The following is a 19612-nucleotide window of genomic DNA, read 5'->3' as shown; positions in this document are numbered from 1 at the left end:
ATTACAACAAAGACATGGAGACATATGTAGCCAGAAAAGAGATCACAGCTTTATTTAATAAACCTTTTAAAAATGGTGGCAAAGAGCAGCACTGCAAATACCAGCCCCAGCTAATAATCATAACCATTGGGAGTACCCTCCCACCCTTCTTCCCTGGCTCTGCGCAAGTTCCCTCCCCCACACACAAGGGCGGTATCAGGCACTTCAACTAGGGTGTCCCCATAATCTTCAATTGCACCACTCTTGGCTGCTGACTGCAGTGCTTTGCCCTGCCAACACTAGGCTTTCTACCACCGAAACCGCAGCCCGCCACCACTGTTATCCTGCACACTGCTAATATCGCAAACAATTGCTCAATAATAATCTCCAACCCTCTATCTGTTGAGGGCACCTTGTCCGGCCTTTATAAATTTGCATGCCTGAATTGAATCTGATCATGCTTCATCACACAGCCATCTTCAGCAACACCACAGTGTTAGCTTTCTTGTGGGAATCTTCTATTGCTGGCCAGTTGGTCATACCAGTTTTTCCTAGGTAGCATATCTGACCATACCATCTTTGTATAAGGCCACCCCTCTCAATTATCACAATTTCTTCTGCTATACTTTAAATAGAATCTATCAATATTCTCTTCCCCATATCACCCCACTCGCACATGTGAATAACAATTACTATCTGTACCTCAACTTTATTAGCTGAATCCTCCACCCTATGTCTGAAACCATTGCTCCTAATCCTACATGCTGAAAATTCCTCACAACAGGGTGGATGGCTGTGTGACTTGCAAACGGAACCTTACCAGCCCAGTACAGGTAATAATGCCCCTCTGTCAAAACCTTTCAGGGGCTCTTTGCTACACTCTGCAATCAAACCACATGAGTATCTTAATACTGTGACATGCAAACAGGCAAAGCATGACCTAGCCAAGAAGCAAGGAAGGGAATAGGTGATCCAAAGAAAGGTAAAAAAAAACAAAAAACTTAGGCCAACAGTCAATATAGGCCTTTTAAGAAGAAAAGATATTAGCAAAATGCCTTCTTGCCTCCAAAATCAATGTTGGCGAGCGTTGGATATTGATAACCATTTCTGATGCATCCTGGCTGTCCCTAGCTGATCTGTTTTTGATCAGTGGTTCTTACAAACAACTGGGAGATCATGTAGAGTCGGATGGAAGTCCGGCTCCTAAAAGCAAAAAGCACTTTTTACAAAATCAGACAGAGCCACTTCCACTTCTGTATTGTTTGTTGCAGAGGAATGTTTGTTATCAGTAGCTGATGGGGTGTGCTGGTGCATTATTGCCATTTGGAGGCTTTTTGGGGTACCTCTTGGAAAGTTAGCTCTCAATTTAAACACAAATATATGTATAGCCCAAATATATGGACTCTCTTTGTTTGAGTTAGGACCACCCTTTTAGCCTTGACAGGGCGGGTGGCTTATCATACATTTGCAAATTTGTGCAACTGAGATTTCTGCATTTTTATATACAAATAGGAACAGCAGTTGATTGTGAAACTTCTACTTCTGTATTCTGTAATAGAAACAATAGGGGTGGGAAAAATTCTCCCGTCACATTTCTCTGTGCCATAGCTCACACAGAAACAGGAGAGGTGGCAGTGTTCTTGCCAGTCTACAGTATCAGTGCCACTGCTCATTGTCATTGCTGAAACAGAAACAGTAGAGGTGGCAGTGTTCTTAAAAGTCTACAGTCACATTGCTCTGTGCCATAGATCACACAGAAACAGGAGAGGTGGCAGTGTTCTTGCCAGTCTACAGTATCAGTGCCACTGCTCATTGTCATTGCTGAAACAGAAACAGTAGGGATGGCAGTGTTCTTAAAAGTCTACAGTCACATTGCTCTGTGCCATAGATCACACAGAAACAGGAGAGGTGGCAGTGTCCTTGTCACTCTCCAGTCACATTGCTCTGTGCCATTGCTCATACAGAAACAGGAGAGGTGGTAGTGTTATAATAAGTCTCCATTGATATTGCTCTGTGCCATTTAAGTCAGGAAAACAAAAGTGTAAAAAAAAGCTTTTACCTCTTTAATAAAGGGAAAGGTTTACTGTAAAAAAAACATAAAATGACCAACATGCCATTCTACCCAAAATATTTACAAGCATACCAGCATCAGCTAGCTCTCTTCACTACGCTAGATCCCAGCACCTGCAATCTACACTGTCATCATCCTCACCCTCATCCTCACCCTCATCAGTGTGTACATCATCCTCACACAATGCTAATTCATCCCCGCTGGAATCCACCATTACAGACGTCTCTGTACTTTGATGTAATTGCCTTCCCCGTGGAATTTGAAGTTCATTTTACGACAGCTGTCACGATTTTGGGGCAATTTTTTTCAGACCAAAACAAATTTTAAAATGCTGTGCTGACTCATCTGCATCACCACTGGCTGTCTTGGGAAAGCTAAGTTTTTTTCCTAGCAACAGCTGCCAAAGAAACTGAGGGAGGAGACATTGTTGTGTCATGTACCACTTGCTGACCAGGAGCTCATTCCATCGCTTGAGATCTTGGAAAAAAAGAGAAGACATAGCTCTTAAACATAGGATCATGCACAGTTGCCAAAATGTAGTGATACAATTTCAAGATGTTGATAACTCTCGGATCCTGGCAAAGTGAATAAAGTACTTGCTCTACAAGTCCTACATAGTTGGTGGAATTAAGCCATGTTGCAATGACATCCCTTAGTTTTTTCAACAGGTTGTCAGCAGTATGCCTCTTAGTGAAGCAGGTGATACACAGAGTAGCCTGCCTCTGAAAGATCTGGTGTTGTTTGTTAGATGCTGCTGCTGTTCCTGCTGTCAATGACGATTCACCAACCCAGTTGGCTGTCACAGTCATATAATCGTTAGTTTGCCCAGTTCCGCTTCTCCACATATCTATGTTTAAGTGTACAGTGGGTAGAAAGGCATTTTGTAGCCCAATCATTTTCTTTTTTGCAACCTCCTGGTAGAGGTGAGGAATTGCTTGTCTAGTAAAATGGTGTCGAGATGGAATTTGGTAAAGGGGACACAAGACCTCAATTAACTGTCTAAAACCAGCTGCATTAATAGGGAATGTTCAATGCAGGTCTAATACTAGCATAGTTGCCATGGCGTCTGTGATCTGCTTTGCGACTGGGTGACAGCTTCCATACTTGCTTCCACCTGCAAAGGATTGTTTAACAGTCAATTGTTGTAAACTACTAGTAGTCTTCTTCTTGGTCTGCTTCTGGGATGAAGATCCACCCCCATCAGCAGCAGCAACAGCAGCAGTGGGACTAACACTCAAGGATTCGTCTGAGGAATTCTGGATAGTGGAGGAGTCATCTAGCCTTAGCAAATTGGATGCAGGACTAACTCCGATCCCTACTGAGGATATTGATGATGAAGGTGTTGGTGGTGTAGATTGCAGGTGCTGGGATCTAGCTGAGAGAAGGGAGATAGCTGATGCTGGACTGATTGTTGTAATTTTTTTTACCATAAGTTTATGATTTTCCCAAAAGCTTCCAATGAATTCTCTTCAAATGGAGTAACATGGATGATGTTCCTAGATGGTTAAGGTCCCTACCTCTTCTGACTGTGATTTTACAAACGCAACAAATCGATAGACAACTGTTCTCAGGATTTGGGTAAAAATAATTCTATACATAAGAGGTGGATATTTTGGTCTTATGCCCATGCATGACAATGGCCTTCTTCTTATCACTGGCAAGAACTGCTTCCACTGGTGCATGACTTGACACTGTAGAGTTCATTAACAGCACTGTTAGCTTAGATGCCTTAAGCCAATTCTTAGCTTGCTTTGTGGGGGCCCAAACGGGTTGGGTTTCTAAACACCGATTACTGAAAATCCAACAAGAATTTCCCCGACAAGACAACAGCGATACTCTGCTTACCGACAGTCTCTTCATGTCGACTGCTTGGAAAACAGAGTTCAAGGAAATGCAGCGATTCAACATCCCGTCTGGCCAAAATGACGTCATTTTTGAGAGCGACACTGTGATTGGTGGTATTAAGGTGCTCATTTAAGGAGGCGCCGGATGCACAGTGTAGAATGGTTTGTAAAAAGACATTGTACAGCCTGTACAGCCAGCGCCTCCTTAAATGAGCATTATCGTACCACCAATCACAGTATCGCTCTCAAAAATGACGTAATTTTGTGAATTTTTATTGTTTGGTTTGCATGCATTCTGATGTGACTTTATAGTGTACTTATGCTTGTGCGTATCCTGCAGTCTGTTCTGACTGCATATGGCAATGAGTGTAGAGCCAGAGCGTACATACCCATATTCAAATGGAAATGTTTTTTGAGATCCGCATGCTTTTGAATATGGGCGGAGGTAATTGCGTGCAGTTTCTTTTTAATGCAAGTTGCATTCAGAATGCGTTCCTTAATGAATCAGGCCCTATGTATTTGTGTGTGCATAATATTTTTTATTATCTGTTTATTGCAAGTTTAGCAAACAAGTGGGCCTCTAACTGTTGTGGAACTACAAGTCAGGCATGCTTTTGCTTACAGTTCCACAGCTGAAGAGCCATAGGCTGTAAATCTAGGCTTGGTCTTGGCAAAACGCAGCTGTTGATCTATCCTGTCCTAGTCATGTTTGAGATTAAAAACAAAACAAAACACAATTACCAGAAAACAAGTTACTCAGCATGTGTGTGTTTAATGTTGGTCACTTGTTAGGTGCCTATACCAGAGAGATTTCAGGTATATCTGCAATTTATGAGTGTTTTTTTCCTTAATGCACAGTGAATATGTCAAACAAAACTTCCTTTCTTGGTAATTTGTACCAGACGCTTTTAAATTGTCTCTGAACACTTTCCTATTATAATTGACAAAGCACGGCACTTTACAAAACAGCTGATCCACACAGAATCCGGCACAGCTCTAATACGGTGGATGGATGGTCTGCTAGAATCCTGCAGATTGCGGCTCTTTACTTTAACACCTCAACTTCACTATGTAAAGCTGTTCCCCACTGATCAAATAAAGAGTAATTAAAAATCACAACGTATCTGTTGTTCTCTTGTGAAGTGGACCTGTCTCCGACACTCACATAGCCAACATTTACAAATAGTGTCGAGAGAGACTTAGCTGCTCAATGTCTGCACTGAATGATCACTGAAATTCCATCGAGTCATGTTTACCGAATTTGATTATAACATATATTTCACTTTAAAAAGTACATGGTAAGAATTGCATCTGACATGCAGGAAAAGAGGGATTTTATTTAGCAGTTGGTCAATATTAAAAAATAGGTAGACAGAAATTGCATCCAAAAAAAGCCCACACATCTTACACGGGTATATTCAGCTTGGTGCATCTAAGCTAAACGTCATTGCTATCAGTTTGTAACTTAAACTAGTGACCGAGCACCCGCAAGTTTCCAGTCTCCTGACAGGGGCATCTGCGACTGAGTCTCAGTCTACATACGTTGTATTTGCTCCAACACGCCCTCACACGCCCCCTTTTTGCCAGTTCTATCTCTTCGTTCTTCAGAGTCCCCTAAAAGCCGTAAGCGCAAGATGTGACTCTGTCTATATGGGGCGTGTTCAATTGTCAGCGAGTTTTCTTTTTTGACAGCGTTAAGTCATTTTAACGCTGTTTTTTTTATCATTTTCGAGCGGGTTAACATTAGCCGCAATTCAATTCCATTTTTAACGATACTTTTTTTCCATGAAACGGTCCCTCTCGCGCTCCAGTACAAGGTCTATTGAAAGTATAGGGTATGCGAGAGGCATCCGTGTTAAATGCTATTCAATTGTTTTTTAACGCGGCGGGTAAAACAGGAAAATATGCTGTTTTAGCTCCTTGGGGTGTGTTAAAAATTAAAAACCTCTAAAAAACTATTTGAAATCATGTAAAAATGTGGAAAAAAAGATAAACTTATGTTTATCACTAATGGCTAACTTGTGTAAGTTGATTTTCTTGTGAAAAAATTATGAAATAAAACATTACATTTTTTTTTTTTAAAAAAAAAACACTAATTAATTATATTTATGTATGTTTTTGGTGCAAATACGAATGTAGTAATGTGTTTTGACATGGTATAGATGATTATATGGTAAAAAAATAGTTCAATTAAAAAATATGCTACTAAGAAAGTACTGTAATGTAGATATTATCAATGTGTAATGCAATCTAATATATGAAAACATATGTAAAACCTTTTATTTGTGTTATACATGAGCGCGTTAAAACTTCCCTTCACTCCCCTAAAATCTCGCAAACACAATTTTTAACACGCAAGGGCAACGTTACCTCTTTTTCAATTGAATTGCACGAGTTTTCCCGCTGCGCTAACTTAAAACGGTCGCTATTGCTATTGTCCGGCGGGGGAAAAAAAAACTCGCTAACAATGTAATACCCCCCTATACGTCCGCAAGTGTAATTAGTGCTTTGCGGCTATGTGCAGAAGTAAAAAACGTATTATATTCTGAAGACGCAGTTTGCGTCCGACTTTACATGAGCCCTGGATGTACACAGTAAATCGCTTGTTTTCTCAGCTAAGCGCACATCACGGTGCTCCCTACTTCCTGGTCTTTGGAGAACTCTCTGCACGCTAGAAGTGTGCCTAGGTGTGCAGGGAGGCAGAAATATCGGAAAAAGCGCATTGTGCAAAAGTGTAAACGCTCTTCAAAGTACAACCATCTGCCACTATATAACCACCACTTTCAATAAATCAAAGGTTTCAGTTTTCTCTTAAAACATTGCATAGTTTAGCCTTATTGATTGCTTAAATCAGTGCACCTAGTAATGTGCACCTCTACACTACAATTGGAAGGCACAAAATGCGTTCCATTAAAGATATAGCATAAGACATTGAAATTGCTTTGAAGCTATCTTGGAATTGAGATTCTCGCTGATAAAGGCCAAAGATGAGGAGCGGAGTTCCGGCAATATAATTTTCGAGTTCCGCTTTGCTTCACCATTCTGCATTTGTGCATTTGCACTTTGCAGATGGAATAGAGTTTCCATGGTTAAACATTTTATTGCTCTACTTAATGGCCAATTCTCCTGTGGAAATGTGTAAAATTTGTTGTCCAAATACGGAACACGTCTGAAAGATTTCCTCATCTCTAGGTGAAACCCAATCTCTGGCAGCTCAGAGCTGGTGCAGAATAGCGTCTTTGCAGATTGAAAATGCACATGCACCTTTCCGCAAAGCAGTGAGCACCCCTGAGAAAGAACCCTCTCCATCCTTATATCCGACTTTAAAAAAAATACTTGGGTGCTCACCTTGTCCGTACTTAGTGAGGTCACCCTGTCTCCTCCTCTCATCTGGGAGGGAACTAAAAGTACTAAATTGTAACAGAGCGTAGATTAGTTCTTTAATAATGCTCAACTAAATTCTTAACTCTTTTTGTGTATGTCAAATATGAATATCCATTCAAAGGATGCATAACTGCATTACCCAGAATATCAATATGACACATTGGGGATTATGCAGAGTGAGATGTACATCAGTTTACGTAGTGTATCTTGTGTGAAATTGTTCTATGCATGACAGGAAAGTGGGCGCAAGCATATCTTCTTATGCGCGATTCTTGCACTTAAGCCTGGAGAGCCGGAGAAAGGGGAAGGGAAGGGTCATTCTAATATAGACAGAGTACATTAAAGGTGTGTTAATGCAAATGTGGCTCGTGCAGACCTGTAAAAACACACATACAGGACTGTTAGGAGGCATATCTTTTCCACGTGCTTTAGGGCAGGTGCAAATACTCACTGATGATGATGACTTGTTGTAAAAGGACCCGTAGTTACGCCGTCAATGCGCATGCTATCCTCTTATTCTGTTCTCAGATACACTAGTTATAAAACTCGCACATTTATGCAATTTTCAGTCTTTTAACCACACTAAATAACACTCAAGTTTTACAAAATTATTTATCCAATAACCTCTGTATCTCAGCAGTACTTCCCAATATACATTCATTATAAATAACCAATACTCACAACATATGTATGTATTCAAATCAAAGTACTTTACTGTTAACACAGAAAACCCTGCATTCACAGTTCACACATATATCATAATATTGTTCAACATAATATAGTATATCAATATAAAATTAACCCTACGTTCACCACCTTTATTCCTTACACTATTCTTGCACTATTTTCTTTACATATGTATCTTTAATAAGAATTAGTATTTATAATGTTGATTTAACTATCACAGATATCAAACAATAGCTATGCAGTTAAGTGTATATAAATAGTTAAATTAAAATTGCAAACACATATAGCTTTATAGATATATAATATTATCAATGATACTTATCAAATCCTTGTATCCTGGATCCAATTCTTTGTCTGCAATGTAGGGAACGTTCCTGTAGTATAGAGTCCTTTCCTGTAGTGTAGTGTATATTTTCTGTAGTGTAGTGTATTCCTATAGTATCCTTTTCTGTAGTGTAGTGTATATTATCTGTAGTGTAGTGTATTCCTATAGTATCCTTTTCTGTAGTGTAAAGTATATTTTCCGTAATGTAGTGTATTCCTATAGTATATCCTATCCTTTTCTGTAATGTAGTGTATATTTTCTGTAGTCTAGTGTATGCTCGTTGTCCAGGGGAAGGCAGGCAGCTGAGAGAGAGGGGGAGTCCCGGGTCTGACTTTTATATTGCAGACCTGGAAACTCCCAGCTTCCCCAGCGGCCAGGTGTGTGTGGTGATTTACCACATACACGTGGATTCTGTGTGTGTGGGCCAGGGGTGATGATTTCATCACCCCTGGCATCTCTCCCACTGTGTACGTGCCGACTTGAGTCGACACACACAGTGGGTTTCCATTATGTAATTGCAAATGCGCAGTTCAACTATGTAACGCACCCCCCCAGTATAAACCGGATGTATATACTGCTGATGCGGAGGTGGAGGCATCTCGAAATGTGTGTACGGCTCTGCACATGGACTGCAATATGCTTTTTCTCTGTGCTTTTTTTGTAGAGCTATTTACTCCTATTTTGCGACCATCTGTACCCCATTGTCCAATTGTACCCCATTATCCAGAAATGACTATTATAGACAGTGACCAGTGTCTAGTATCCAGCATGTTAGGCTGTCCCAATATCATTGCCTGCAATGGGGCTGTACTGCACCCACAACTAGCACATGCAGGCATAGGCTGGGCTGAAGGGGGGCACCCCAGGCCATTCCCACAGTGGACTACCTTGGGGTAGGTCACTAGGCCCCCTGCATTTATTTTCCTTTAACATGTTCCTAATAGACTGCTGAGTCATGTCTTGTCCCCCGGGCTAAAATTTTCCAGCCCTCCCCTGTGCAGGAGGATTTGGATATAGTAAAAAACAACTAAGAGGTATCTGTTTCCCTCCGACATTGTTTGTTCATCACTGACTTTAATAGGAGTGCTCAGTATCTGCTAGAGGATCACACAATGGAGCACAGCTTATTAGCATTCATTTTACACTGTCATTTCTACACAGGCTCGTCAGTCTGACTGGCTGCCTTGTTAGTACCTCACTCCTAGATAGGCTGTAGTCTAACAATGCATGCTGTTAGGAATAAATAGCGACACCTTTCCTAAATGCCGGAACCCTTCGCCCTGTGTGCCCAATGTGTGGAGCAGCCGCAGAATAAAATACCTGCACCAACATCATGGATATTTTATTGATTTGCAGTTTTTATTGTATTGTTCAGTATTTTCTCAGTTTTTTTACTGAGCAGCAGTCACCAAACGGAGCTGTCTGGTACCACTGAAGCCAAATGAGCATTATAGAATGACCGTATGTACTGTCCGAAATAGACCAGGAAAGTAACCAGCAGCAAAGGACAACATATATTCAGGGCTGCCAAGAGGAATTCAGGGCCCCGGTACAACAACTTCATGGGGCCCCCCTTATAGTTGAGGCACAGAAAAATTTTCAGGCCAACAAATCTTTGTGCGTCAGAAAAAAAAAATTTGTACGTCAAAAATTTTTTTCTGCTGCACAATAAATATGTAGGGCCACACCCACAATTGTATGACCACACCCACAAAAATGTGGGCGTGGGCGTATATTTGGGGTCGTGGCTATGAATCACTTGGTGTGCCCAGGAAACCCTCTTACAGAAAAAAAACTTGCATTGTTGTGTACACCAGTGAACGGTCACCAAAAATTGGGATTGTCCCACTAGAATCACAACATTTCACACACTCTCCTGCTCTCTCCTACCTGTTCTTCTCACTTTCACCACCTGTGGCTGCAGGTTTCTTTAGTTGCGGCTTGTCTGGATCCTGGAATGTTGGGGGCCCTATTTGGAAAAAGAATGGGTACATTTAGAAAATTACAGCCAGCCCCGGCATTAAAGCAATAGCACCCACGATTAATAATTAGGCCTTCCTCCAGCCCCAACATTAAAATAATAGTATTCACATTTAATAAACAAACCTATTTCCCTCCCTGCAAACAGCAAAATTGTCCTTTCAGGCTCCGTGTGCGTTCTGCAAAACATCCCTGGAAATTTATTTTAAATTGAATCTGTCCACATAGTATATTTGCGAGTACATTTTCTGGGAGATGTTCCCATATATATTTAGTTGTTCATACACAAGAAAAGGAGAAACGGGAGTATATTTTTGAGGGACACTCTGGGATGTGTAATACTATAAAAGAAAATATTCTTCATTATGAACTCATTTAAAATTATGTATCCTCCCTGATTACAGGGACACCAGTGAAAAAAATTAAATCCAAACAAATGTGCTTTTGTAAAACAGCTGTGAAAACTGTGTATAATAAAATTGCAGTATTAACTGCAATGCCTGTATTAATCTTATATGTTCTTAATAAAGAGTCCAATAGTCATATCTTAGCTTCAAAGCTACACAAGTTATTATAATAACTTGTGGAGCCTTGAAGCCAAGATATAAGTATTGGACTCCTTATTAAGAATATTTAAGATTAATACAGGCATTGCAGTTAATACTGCAATTTTATTTTAATCAACCCATTAATGGCAGACCCCTGTTTCTCCTACCAGTCTTGCACGCTGCACTGAGATTTGTGGATCCGGATTCCCTGTGGCACAGAAGACATCCGTCTGGGTGTCACAGTCACAGCCTCTGCAGCCCCAGGACAACTACAAGCAGCCCCGCGATTGGCTGCAGGGACCTTCACAGCCGGGACCGCCACCCTGCATGTCCGGCTGGCCTGTCACAGACCGCACTTAAAACACCAGCAATCGCAAGCCCGCCTCCTGCTGGTTGTAAATTGCAAAAAAAAAAAAGGATAAAAATAAAAATAGTAAGTTAAAAAAAAAAAAGTGAACAGTGAGGACCCGGGCCGGGCCCCCTGGCATGCCTGGGCCTGGGTAATTAGTACCCGCACCCCCCGCCTCTCGGCGGCCCTGCATATATTGGGTCAAGGATAGCAGCCGGGGAGAGAGGCCTATAACCTTGCTTCTGTGGTTCCTCTACTTCAGAACATTAATCCTTGAAGCTCTAGTGTAAAATCAAAATGAGTATAATAGTGTACACCGAGTGGTAAGTTGTCATGCCCCTGCCCCTACTTGACCTTCACTCCGGGATCTCCTGGTTTAATTTCCCCCGCTTTCGGGATTCCAAATGTTGGGAGATATGCAATACGGCTGAGACACAGTGCAAAGTCATCTTTGCTGGTGCTGTGCAAATGCTCCTAGATTTCTACCAAAGAGATTAGATTTATAGAGCAAGAGAGAGGTGCTTGCACCAAGCATGGGAGTAGTTGGGTGGAATGGGGGCACTCCTTGCTAAATATGAAGTAGGAGCATCTGGGTGCCCAGTTTTGCAATGCATTGCAAATAACAAGATTTTATTTTAAAGAGCTATTATTGAAACAAGAGAAATGAGCGAAGAAGGGCCATTCCCATTCTGCAAAGGGACTAGATCCATATGAAAGCTTACGGAGATGGGATCTCGTCCTATACTTTTAATAAAGCACATTTTGTGCCTTCTGTTATTGCTCTGAGTGTGCTTGAAAATCCACTTCTGTACTAAAGTGCAGCATGGAAGTAAAAAATTGGGCCCCATTTAAACTAAGTACAAGACCCAAAGACTGTTAGTTCTGACCTGGTGCCAAACTGGAGTAATTCTACAGAGTGACAATGGTTGTCTACCCCTCCACAAGAATAACATCTAAAAACAACTCCAATAATCTTGCTGTGAATACTCATCTGCTCCACAAGACTACATGTCTAATCAGTGCATTACTAGTATTAACTTCTCCGCCAACTCCTCCACTTCTGATACTCCACAAACTCCACCAACTTTCTCCATAAGCCCATGCACCTTGACAGAAATCAAATCAATGTACTGATCCAAATCAATGCGCTGATCCAAATCAATACGTTGATCCAAATCAATACGTTGATCCAAATCAAGGTACTGATCCAAATCAATGCACTGGTCCAAATCAATGCACTGATCCAAATCAATGTACTGATCCAAATCGATCCAAATCAATGCACTGATCCAAATCAATGCACTGATCCAAATCGATCCAAATCAATGCGCTGATCCAAATCAATGCACTGATCCAAATCGATCCAAATATATAAAAACAAATAGAAAATAATCTTTTTCTTTAAAAAAAAAAAAGTATTGTAATAGCGATATGTTATCTTGCCTAGAAATGAAAAACAAATAGATTAATATTTGTAATAAATAATTAAAGAAAAAGCACTTATATTCCACCCAGTCTATTTGAGCTGTGTTTGGGTATCATCTATTATCAAGTTTCTCGCTGCAGCTTCCCCCCACCTGATTCTATGCTCACAGTCCAATAGGGACATTTTTTAAGTTAGGTTAGATGCTTTTAAATTAGTTTCTGCTGTTTTCTTTTCCTTATCAGTGATTCTCATTCTGCAGTGTGCAGGGCTGATAGATATGTCCTCTCTGCACAACGACATTCATCAATTTTAATATTGTTGCGTTTCAGAAAGGAAGTGTAAAATTACATTGCCGGGACCAGATCCATTAATCAAGCACAGTCGGTAATCACTACCCCCAGCTGGGAGGCTGAATAGCTTTGTGTGTGATGAGTTTGAGCTGGCGATGGGGTCATCAACCATGTCATCAGGGGGGTTTATGGAACCATCGATTATGGACTCATGGCTTTACTCTATAACCATCGCTGTAATTCAACAACTGAATATGTTTAAGGGGTGAACGTCATAACATTGCACCTCATCTTGTATATACTTCAACATTCACTCTCTGTCTTACAGCATTCTAAGCAGTGGGCTACTTGGAGAAGTTAATATGATTAAGGTTAATTACTTTAGTTTATTTTTTGAAAAAAGCCAAAAGTGTAGCCCGATCATAATATGGTTAGCAGAATATTATAGGCTGAAGAGAAGTTTGGTTTTTACTCTAAGGAGTAGAGGTATCAAACTTTCTAAAAAGGAAAAGTGGAGGTGTTGCCCATATGAATCAATCAGATTATAGTTATCATTAAATTTGGAACATTCTTCAAAATGATAGTTAGAGTCAGGTTGGTTGCTATGGGCAACAACTCTATTTTTCATTTTCAGAAGGTTTGATAATTCTACCCCTTAAACCTCTCATCTCACAAAAATATGTCTACAAGTAAAATGATTTTGGTGACATCACCTTCGATAAACTTATGATCCGCTAATGAGAGTAAAAGAATCACAGAATCTTAAAAATGGTGTCACCTTTGGCACTATCACCACCCCCCAACCTCCACTTTTGTGAAGCCCCTCAATATATGGTCATGTTGGGTATGGCAGAAAGCAATTAAAAAAGCTTCTGAGTCAAAATCTATATTTGTTATTAATAGATAGACAATAATAACACTAAACTGTTTTGCAGAGAGCTACAACATTGTTGCAGCAAAGTAAACACAACACTGTGCAATTTGTGTAGTTTTACCACTGTGGCTCCATGTACACAAAAACTGCTTTAGGGTAATCATCCCAAAGCCTTGTGTAATTTTCGAGTTCCATAGTGCACTTTAATGTGGTTGTTAAGAGAAGCCTTAACAGTAGTCATAACTTCCTGCCAAATTCAGTTACAGTCAATGGGGAAGGAAAGAGAATCTGTCCGCCCGGACTATTATTTTTTCAACTCACTTCATACATGTCAGCAGTAATCTCCAGTTATTACATTATATATAAGTAATATAGGTCCCTTCATATTGTATGGAGTTGAAGAAGTTAATGTAACTCCACCTGAAAGGCAAGGCAGAACAGCGGTAAAAGGTTGCCACGTATACAAGCTTGCACGTCAAAGGCCCTAGGAACGTCTATGGGGTGTGGTCACGCCCCCAATCATAAAATGGGTACGCCGCCTGTTTCGATATCGGATACCAAAATGTTGGGAGGTATGATAATATACTGTATGCGTATTTTTCCACCAGAATGCATCAAAAAATGGGTGAGTGAAGGATACTGGCTAAGAGATGATTTTTTTTTTATGAGATTTCTTTTTAGCTACAACAAAGAAACGTTCATATCAGAAACAATATTATGCCTATCCTCTCTAACAAACCAGTCTTTTACAGGGCACAAATGTATAATTAGAGGGAATTCATACACTATATTTAAAACAATAGTTTCATTTACACATTTGTTCCTAGATTTAGTACGTACAGAGAAGTTGTTGTTTGTAACAATACAACCGCAATGATAGCATTAATCTACAGACCGATAAGTCTTTACAATAAGCAGTCAGGTGTGGTCAAGCACTGCGTGTAATTCTAATTGTAAGTGACAGCACAAGTTCCGAAGTGGATACACAATAGCTGTGTATGGTGGTATTTGCCTGAGGAAGTCTCTAGGTCCGAATTAGTGCACAGAGACAGTGTGTCTGTGTAGGGCCATTTTTAGACTCCACTGAGCAAGAACGATGCGTCCAAGCCAGGGAGATAATCACTGCCTATTTGTATGAGTAAGCTGTCAAAAGTTAGGCCAAACAAGCGGCCCACTCTCTAGTTTTTGGAAGGCTCTGTTATCCATTCGGCAGAGGAAACTGTCTGGAAAGGTTTGTTCTCTGGTGGAGACTTTTGACTGCAGACACTATCTTCACATTAAACTAAAAGTAAAATTCGAATGATCGTCAACTGCTTTTCATTTTCTGACTGTTTTTCTTTACTTATTCAAGAAAAGTTGCACAAAGCTTAAAAGTGTTGCTGCTCCAGTGAATCTTGAAAGAAAGATAGTGCAAGAGAAATTGTCTGAGAGTTTCCAGGTGCTAAGCAATTAAAAGATCATTTTTATTTAAATAGATAAATCTAATAAAATACAACAGTTTAAAGCAGATCTTTTAAAGTAGATATCCACTGAAATGTAACCAACGGATCCAGCACTCACCTGTCTAGGAGGTCTGGTTTCCGGGAGTTGAGTGACAGAGGACATAGAGCCACCGGAAGAAGAAGACCATCCAATGCATCCTCATGGTTTGGAAACTATACCTCCTATCATGCCTGAGGAGAGAGGACAGAGGAAGTTATGTCAGAGTCCACCAAATCTAGAGAGCTTGGTGCCATGGAGAGGAAATAAGAGTAGGAAGAATGGTAGGGCAGCCACAGAGGAGGGATCATTGACATACCATGAGGATCCAATGAGAAACAGAAGACAGAATAGCCAAATCTGCTAAGCCTGCAAGCAAGAGAAGTGATTGAGAGAGTGAGTACAGTGCGTTCAAGTGCTGCAGAGTCAGGCAAAGAAAGACAGGGCATCCACAGCACAGGATAGAGGAGATGAGAACAGCTTCCAATAATTTAGAGAGAGTCACAAGTCTTTCAGAGAAAGCTGCATTTTGACAGAAAGAGCTGCCAACCTTACAATTAAATCTGCCAGTCTTGTTGAAAAAGCTGGTAATCTATCAGGAAAAGCTGCCAGTTACTACAGAAAGCTGACAGACAAAAAGAGGGAAGTGTCCCTTACAGAGCAGAGTCTGACCTTCCCAAAGAGTATGCTGACAAAGTCCAGGTCCAGGACAAAGGTCCACATTGTCTCCAGTTGTTTGCAGATCATTCCATTCTCCCTGGTTTCTTTTACTGCTGTTGCTAATACTGCTACCTATTTGGGCCAGAAGCTTGGCCTTGAACTACCTTACAGTTCTGGGACTACTCCTCCTCTCATCCATTACACTTATTCTTGATCAAGGGACAGTATTCTGATCATTATTATTATCGTCTTCATCATAAAGAGACTTCCAACAAAGACTTTGCACACAGTAAGTGTTAGTTTCTCCATTCAGTACATGTCTGTTTTGTGCCATACGTATTTCAGATTGTGTGCTCGTGGGTCTGTATAAGAGTAATATTCTTTTTTAAGTCAACACCCAACCTGAGATCTCAGCAAAGACAGCACTACATGTTCAACACACATGGCCGCTATTTTGTTCATTACATCAGTTCCTCCACTTCCTCATTCCCTTTATGACACCATCATGAGTTATCCGCCACTTCATTTCAATATGAATTATTTTTTTTTAAATTGAGCAATTATCTGAACCAATCTCCAGCTATTGTACATATGTGTCTATCTGCCATGTTTGTCTTATCTATGTTACTTATACTACAAATTACCTCGTTACAGGGACATTATCCTGGAACAGTGCTCCACTGATTTCCACAGCTTGGAAGATGGTCTCTTAGTCATCATTAACTATTCTATGTGTCGTCGTTGTGTAAATACATTTATTTTCCTTCCCCAATAACTTTTATCTTCTGATCACTTGTATTCATTCATGTTCACTGAGATGCTGCTCTTTAAATATATAAAGAATAATAAAACGTGTACACAACAAATTACTTATTCAATCTATATGGCGAGGATATGCCTATTAAATAGAAATTAATGTACCTTCATCAATGTAACTAGGATTTCATGGGTCTTACACCCCGTTATTACAAAGTAGCTATAAGCACTTTTCCTTCTTGTCTATTAGGATTTATCATTCAGAATTAAAAAGAGAGGGACTGAGTCATTAAGGAACGTATTTGGTGATTCTGTTCGTATCGTCCGCAAAATCACTCTGGGCCTTCTCAGAACCGGACGATACGCAACAGAACGCCAACGTACAAGTCATCTTCCAACGCGCACGAAACTGAATACACCCTAGGATTTAGGGGAAGGAACGGATGGGATACACCCTAGGATTTAGGGGAAGGAACGGATGGGATACACCCTAGGATTTAGGGGAAGGAACGGATGGGATACAAGCTAGGATTTAGGGGAAGGAACGGATGGGATACAACCTAGGATTTAGGGGAAGGAACGGATGGGATACACCCTAGGATTTAGGGGAAGGAACGGATGGGATACAACCTAGGATTTAGGGGAAGGAACGGATGGGATACAACCTAGGATTTAGGGGAAGGAACGGATGGGATACAACCTAGGATTTAGGGGAAGGAACGGATGGGATACAACCTAGGATTTAGGGGAAGGAACGGATGGGATACAACCTAGGATTTAGGGGAAGGAACGGATGGGATACAACCTAGGATTTAGGGGAAGGAACGGATGGGATACAACCTAGGATTTAGGGGAAGGAACGGATGGGATACAACCTAGGATTTAGGGGAAGGAACGGATGGGATACAACCTAGGATTTAGGGGAAGGAACGGATGGGATACAACCTAGGATTTAGGGGAAGGAACGGATGGGATACAACCTAGGATTTAGGGGAAGGAACGGATGGGGAATGGTCGGATGCACGTAGGCAATGTACAGTAAAGGCGTTTCTATACAGCCACGTCCAAATTAAGCTCGGGTGAACACAGAAGTACGCAGGTTTTCTGCCGTATCTCTTGCACCAGCTAGAGGTCTAGTCTAAGTCCTGAGTCCGAGTGATGTCAATCTCGTATGCATGCTATAACATGTGTTTGCTATCAGTAAAAAAAAAATGTGTGCACAGTTGACATTAAGAACTCTCTAATAAATATTTTTCAAGAAAAAAAAGTTGTTTTAAGAAAAAAAAAAAAATTCCATGTATGATCATAATTGACTATAATATTGACATGTAACATTAATTGAATATTTTTTCTTCCTGTGTGTTCTTTTGAGATTCTGTATTCCACCTGGGTATTGTACGTATCATGCAGTGTCTGGTCTAGTACAGCAGAGTGAACCAACACCGGTAGTCATTGCCGCACGTATCTTGAGATCCGTTCCTTGTTGACTTCGGGAGTATGTAGAGCCCATTTATGTGCGGTTTAAAACAAACGCACAATGCGCTCAGGACCAGATTGTAGGTTTAAAGTTTGTCTGCTCTCTATACACAATGGAAACAGCCATGAGAAGTCAGCAAATCAATTTACCAAGAACCAGTACTTGAATTGGAATATTTGTCATTGTACCCTCAATGGTGTCACTGCTTGTAGCTAGTGAATTATTATTATTATTATTATTATTATTATTATTATTATTATTATTATTATCTTTTATTTATAAGGTGCCACAAATTTCTGCAGTGCCATACATAGGAGATTACAACATAGAACAAAATTACACAAGTATTTACAGATAAGAACATTGCGTACAGATAAACAGAATAAATGCACGTTTGTGACTTCAGACATTAACGCGGTGCGTATGCTAGCGGCGTACTGCTGGAAATGCGCTTTTTCATGTGTGTGTCTTTTCGGACGCGGTAATGCTTTAAACTCTACATGAACCCCACAATATGCTTTATCAAGAGATACAGAATATTGCATTGTATTATAATTCAGTGTTTACCACTGCCCACATAACCCACATCTTAATACAACCTACAAGAGCAGTAGAATTACAGCAGCAGTATCAATACAAGTCATCCAAGCAGACCACGTTTAGATTGGAATGACGCAAAAACTACACAAGGAGTGAAATAGAACTTACACACACCAAACAGGCGGCAGCAGACTCTAACACCCCATGTGGGTGTATAGAACCTAACACATATTAATCTTTGTTTTAAAATGAAATATACATAGAAACTTGTTAAAAAAAAAAGAAAAGCTTTGATTATTTTTTTGTCTGTGCTAACGGGGTATCTGCAGAATGGGGGCTCCAGAACGATAGGCAATCATTATCGCTCTGGGCAGTTTTGCCGTGGCAGCTTACTATGCAAGTGTTGCTTTTATAAAGAGAACCCTAAATTTCACATAGCATTCACCAGACCATTGTTTTGAGGTCTCTATAAGGCTATGAACACCATATTTTTAGTCCCTGGACACTTTTTTTCTTCTAGAAATGTCTATTTTTCACTCCTTTACTACATTTAGAATCACAAAAACACTGTGTTAGGGAATTTAGACTGTAAGCGCCACTGGGGCAGGGACTGATGTGAGTGAGTTCTTTGTACATGGCTGCGGAATCAGTGGCGCTATATAAATAAATGGTGATGATGATGATGTGTCAGTAAGAAATGTCGTCAATCAGTACATTTTTAATTAGAATATGTAGAATATGAGTTACCAAGTACAACACTGCTTACTTATTTACATAGGTGTTACGTAAGAATTACCTAAACATCACTTATCATGAGTCATCTGTACATATGTGTCTGTATGCGCGAGACAAACAAATGAGATATGCAGCCTTACACCTGTTTTACAATGTCATGCCTGTCTAACTGGAAGTTTTCTGCATCATACACTAACACAGCAATGTA

Source organism: Mixophyes fleayi, chromosome 6 (genome assembly GCF_038048845.1).
Source record: "Mixophyes fleayi isolate aMixFle1 chromosome 6, aMixFle1.hap1, whole genome shotgun sequence".
In the NCBI taxonomy this organism is placed as follows: domain Eukaryota; kingdom Metazoa; phylum Chordata; class Amphibia; order Anura; family Limnodynastidae; genus Mixophyes; species Mixophyes fleayi.
The sequence above is the reverse complement of the archived record's forward strand: the minus strand, read 5'-3'. Positions refer to the sequence as shown.